The sequence below is a fragment of the Limulus polyphemus genome, unplaced genomic scaffold (assembly GCF_000517525.1).
Source record: "Limulus polyphemus unplaced genomic scaffold, Limulus_polyphemus-2.1.2 Scaffold2411, whole genome shotgun sequence".
In the NCBI taxonomy this organism is placed as follows: domain Eukaryota; kingdom Metazoa; phylum Arthropoda; class Merostomata; order Xiphosura; family Limulidae; genus Limulus; species Limulus polyphemus.
The window spans coordinates 176,303-182,757 of NW_013668021.1; positions in this window are offsets into that span (position 1 = coordinate 176,303).

Sequence of the window (6,455 nt, forward strand, 5' to 3'; positions counted from 1 at the left end):
TAATTAGTATTACTAACCAACCAAACTAATAAATAAGTAGTAGTATATACACACACACACACACACACACACACACACACACACACACACACACACAAATGAACCCATATCAAAACTGTGTAGGTTAGCAAATGAAACCTTGCTCTGTTAAAGAATTTCCAACAAGGATAAATTTTTTATTCCTCTTATGCTTTTTTTTTACATTAATTTACGTAAAATATCAGAAATAATATATTATAAAGTATATTTTTGTTAGCCATTTTGTTCTCTGCATAAATCATCATTGGATTATACATTATATTTTGAGATTTTCTGTGCTCCCAAGTAAAAAAAATTTGAAATTCTCGTTGGTAATATGATTGTTTATTTGAAAGTTTATAGAAAGCTTCAGAATCATTTAATAATATGATGCTTTTTTTCTTCTATTATCCTAAGTAAAAGACGTGCCTTATTTGAAACTACTAATATTTTTATTTTTTTTTACAAACTTTAGTTTCTGATAGCAGTAAATGAACAAAACAGTTTATTAATCGCACATAACTATACAATTGGGTGCCTTTCTTTACCTGAGGTGTAAAATGTAAGTAATGTTTACACTGTGTGTTATATATTATTCATAATTCAAGAAAGAAGTCAAACCAAACTGCACAGGTAATACAGCGACTTACATTCTCCTTGTCATGCTGGATTTTGATAAGGATTTGATTGAAAAATTATTTTATAATTCGTAGCTTGATTGATCGTAATATTGTTTTATATTGTAGTAAAGCTGTTATCTTATGGTATTGATTTTGACATATGTTTCTTATTATTTAGTTTAGAATCAGTAGTTTTTTGTTTGTTTTTTTAATCTTAGATATCCTGCTTTTTAAAAAGTTGTAGCAATAAGTTAATTAATATACTTAATATTAGAGGGTGCACTTTTTGAAGCTGTTCTGTACTTATACCATGTAAACTTGTAATATATTCCTTATATATTTTTGTATGATAATGTAAGAAAAAAATGTACGATTAGTATGAAAATATATTAATCAGTGTTGCATAAGTTTAGATTAAAGGTTACATTGTATTAGAATAATTCTATAGAAGTGTGTAGACTTAATAATATAAAGTTTTTTTTTTTTGTTTATTAAAACAGGGACCACAAAGTGGCAAATGCATTGTATAGTATGTACCATCTATTAATAGAGTTGTCTGAAAAAAAAAACGGCCAAATTGTTATTGGATAATGAAATGAAATGTTGTGTTCCTTTCCCACAATCTTGTCCCTTTGTTGTGTACACATAATAGAGAAAAATCCTGAGACATGAGTGTTTGGTATGTTACATTTTGTGTGCTTTTTCTTATATGTATATTGCTGCCAAGTGGTAGAGCAAAGTGGTTATGTTAAGCTAAATATGATTATATGTATGAATAAATTACTATTTTGCATCATTATTGAAATATCCTATATCCTCTTTTTTTTTTAATATCACAAGATATCTGGGAAAATAAAGTTGCAGCAATTTTCTCTAGTGATATTTAAAAGCCATAAATATAAAAAAACATACTTGTTATAGTTCTTTTAAACGTAAGCACTTATGAGCTACATTCATTAAAACATATTCAACTGACTGTTGTATGACTGAGCTAATTTAGCAAAAAAACTTCTTTAAGAAAAAAATATATGGGATTCTAAAAACTGTATACAATCACTGAAGCTTACTTCGTTGACTTTTTAAAAATTTAGTTTGGATGTAGAGATTATTTGAACTTTATACAACCATCAGATGTTGATTGGATGACTTATTGTTTTTTGAAATCTTATCGCTCATAATTTCAGTTGAGCACGTGTAAAAATAAATTTTGGGTCAAGAATTTGAAAATGCTGAACAACAAAATGATGGCAGCAACAACGAATATTATACACGTGTGTACAGTAACAAACAATTATTGAATGTTTGGGATATACATATTCCATCTTCAGCAAACTATATTGAACAGGGTAGATTATCAGGCACAAATATTTATGAAGTTTAAATATTTTATGAAAGTAATTTAAATACAAAATAAAAGGATGAAATAAATTAAAAGACAACCATATAAACAAAGGATAGGATAATGCAACCAATATTATACAAGTATTCAGAACAGACTTAATTGTATTAAAGTTGTGTTCATTTATAATAGATAAACTTTATTTAATTAAGTTCAATATTGGATGATCCAGATGAGGTGACTTTGAAATTCGTAATCAAGACTGGGTGGTTGGTGGTTTCAAAATTTGTGCGAATTGTGGATTTGATAGTTTTTTTTTACCAGTTCTGCTTGATACTCCCGTATGTTCGCAGGTGTAATTAGCGTATAGTTTTGTCAATGTAGTGCCATTACAGCCACCACGTGTGTATTTATATACGATCCTGGAACGCATATGGGTAGGTAATAGGTGTTTAGATCTGAATAGACTTTGTATTTTGAAAGGTGATTTAAATATCATTTGTAGTTGAACTTGTGGATAAAACGTTTTAATTGTTCTTAAAATTTGTGACTTCACAATGTAACTGCTCACATAAAAAAGGAACGACCAATCTTAATGGGTATTTATCAACAGTGTATGGTTTCTTTGAGGGTTCAGATTGTTGTGACCATATTTAAACATTATCTTGGATCATTCCCATTTGGTGTCACCTGAGCTTTATCGTTGGAATAACTGCTATAGATATGCATAATTGAAATATACTGCAAATATAGACTGATCTTAACTATTGGTAAGTCTTATGGTACCTGAAAGATATATATAATTTATGTTTTGCTTTTGAGGTGACCACCAATGATGTGGGTACCATATGTATGCTTGGAGAGATTATGCTGTTGTATTATGAATGCAGTCCTTGCATTTTCTCAGTCTGGGCAGTATTACTGGGTACCTTGAAAACAAAACGGAGAATTCGGTACTCTTGTTCTGTGACTGGAAGTCGTTGTCTGATCATCTAGTTCACTCTGTAAATAAAGATTACCTTGCACTTTTTTATGTTTTGTACAGTCTCTGACCTACTTCAAACTCCGTCAGAAACTCGCATTTGCTCCATGGTGCATTTTCTTTTGATCATCTTATTTGCAGTTGATACTCTCACCTGAATGGAAAATCAGTTGTTCTAGGAACCTATCGGTGAAAGCAAAGGAAAGTACGGCGGCCACACTACATCTGCCATAACCAGTGCTGATGAGGCCTTTATTCAATACCAGGATTCATAAGAACTGCTTGGATACAACAGACATAATAGTGGTATTGGGGCTATATATAATCAAAATTCATGGAAAACAATTGTCATTGCATGAACCAGATTAAGCAAGTTAATTGCACTTATTATTCTTATTAAAGTAATTTACAAACCATCTTTTTAGGTAAGAATTAATAACACGACATTATTTTGTTTATAACACTGCTTATTTATTATTTTATTTGAATTAACATGACTATCATTTACAAGATTAACACACAAGAGTGGCAGCCCCAAACCATTACTTTACATCTACCATTCACTGTGTCCCGTTTTTACACCGATCTTACACAGTGTCCCGGTCTTACACGGTGTCGTATTTTTACATTTGTTGACAGAAAAAACAGCTATTTACCCCTGATACATCATGAGCTATCCTTCCAGCATGAAAACGTGGTTAAATGCCAATAAGTAAATCCAGCTATAGTGATGAGAAATTAGACTTGGTTGCTCGAACGCCTTTCTGTGTTGAAATGGATCATAATAAAAATATAAAAGTTTATGAGAAAATACACATTAACTGAGGGGTATAACAAACACATGGTACCGTCCTGTATCACAAAGATAGATCTGAGGAAAAGTCCAGCCCATGAAACCACATTAGTTTATTTCTCCTTTCATGGTTTTTTATATATCTAGGCACCATAGAAACTTTTAGGCCACATTTACAGAAGATGCTAGCTGAACTACACCAACATAAAAACAACTTACTTGTACATAGTAACCCAATGTATGTTATAGCTAACGCAGATCTAAAAATGTAAACGCTGACAGGCTCATTCTATCAATTATAAAACAATTTTCTAACTATATTTTTGATGCTTCGCTGACCACGTATTTATAATCTACCCTCGAATGTACTAGAAATTTCGATATCAAATCCTAAAGAAGTTTCCAGGTGTTTTAAATCGGTCTGTTCTAACATCATCTTTACGACCTGCAGCTCTCTCTCTCTCTAGCTAACAACCAAATTAGAACATTAAAAATATAGCTTATAGCAATATATTTATACAAAGTTAATTATATACAAATTAGTTGGGAAAGTTGGAGCCACCTACCGAAGGAAACTCTGACAGCTAGTCCTCAAATGCAGCCATGGACTTTCGATGTGCTTCATGAGTTGTTGCTAGATTCTCACACAGATAATGCACTTCCAGCTACTTTGGAGGCTCTCGAAGTGTAATTAGAAAATCTTTCTCATAATTATATTGTGCCAAGGTCTCCATCCTCTTGGCAGTGATAAACGCTTTAAATACACGACCTACTTCACCATGAGGCACTCTTTAATTTCTGTTGTGGGGTTAGCGGGCAGTTCAACCCTCTACATTTGAAGTTCTAGAGTGTTGATTGGTTAGGCCAGTGTTCATGGATGCAGTAGTCACCATCGTTATCTCCACAAATGGTGCAGTGGTTATTGTCACACTTGCCCCTGAAATGATAATGAAAGTCAGTTGACCTTATATTTTCTGGATTACCTTTAGGTGGATTGCAGCTCATGGAAAGTCTGGCCAGGACAATAAACATGGTTGTTGTTTTTTTGGAAGTGAAACCACAATAGATGTCCACATAATTTCTGAACAAAACATCTTCCAACAGGACACTTTTATCCCAGTGTTTGACTTTACTGTGGTCTTTACCTTCAGAGGCACTGGATCCAGAATGGGATTTACTGGCTGGACAGCTAATAAGTTGGACATTAAAGGTTCAGAAGTACCCTCAATTGTCAACTTTACCTACTGAACTGTGGTGGTGGTTATTAGTTTCTGTACTCCAGAATTTTCTGGGCTAATCCATTGTAGTCTAAGCTAGAGCTTGCATATCAGAAGTTATCATCCAGCAATGCATCCTCACCCATCTGCTCTACTAAAGTAATGTGCAGAGAACATTAAAAGAGTGGAGGCTCGTTAACAAAAAGGGACATTTTTCAAGCATTGTAAGGCATGCCTTTTTTTTGGAAGGGGGGGGGGGTTAGAGAAGACTACAGAAACTATTGGTTACCTCTGGTACACATAGGGTAAAAATACATAAAAGGCACAAAAATTCTCTTTTATTTCTAGTCAATTGGTTTTATAAAAAAAATTATGATCTAAACTAAACAACGAATTTTTACATATTAACGCTTAATAGCATATTACAATTACTTCTTTTACTATACCGTCCCATAAGACAAATTTATTTTAAAGCTGAAATCCTTTTTTTTCTTCTTTCTTAATAATTCGCAGCAAGCAAGATATGGAATCAGATGCATTTTTAGTAGTTGTTGACAATTTTTATAACAGAGAAAAATGAGCACTTTGGGATCAAGAAGGCCACTTAATTAAGCTCACCCAGCCACCCCTATGCATGTCACTTCTTCACCGCGGTGAAGTCGAGGCGAGCCCCCAGAGAAGTTAACAGGGTGGAATAACACTTCATTAGATCAGAAAAATCACCAAAAACAAAATTTTTATCATAGATTCTTTCCATTTTTTTCGCAGTGGATCGACTTCTTATCTTCAATGCCAGAGAATACTGCTCACAACTAGGTAGTTGAAAAGAGATACGCAGAATGGTTAAGTGGTTGATATTGAATAACAAAAGTTAGGATTGAAAATATAAAGTCAAGTTTACTCCAGTCACAGCCATTACCTCCATGGAATGACAAAGGAACAAAGGCAGCTAGAAAGAAACCAACTTAGCGATTTTCTTGACCACATGTTATTCGAAAACTGTATAGACTCAGATCAAACAAAATTGTTTTGAAAATTTCTGAGTTAAATAACAAGATAGCAACGCATGGTATACTTGCATACCACAACTGTAGTACGATATGGATAGATTATATTCGGCGATATCAGGATGTAGGTAATTTTGACAATGAAGCCAATACTGAATATTATATTTATTATGTTTAAGTACTCTCTTTTACACAGTCTGTAAATTTTATTACTGATACTGTGAGTAATTACTTTTAAACTGTAATATACAAAGCACAACAAATATACTGTTACGTCTCCGTTCGTTAGTTAATTTTCCGTAAATTCTTCCCGAAGGAACTTTACCGATAGAAGTTCTTTCTTAAATAAAACTGGTTTATTCTTTCTGAATATAACTTTGTGATACACTTAATCTCAATACTCGCGCTAAAACAACACTGTAAGGAACGAACGTTAACTTCAACAATACCGTGTGACTGCAGTTCAATTACTCACTATC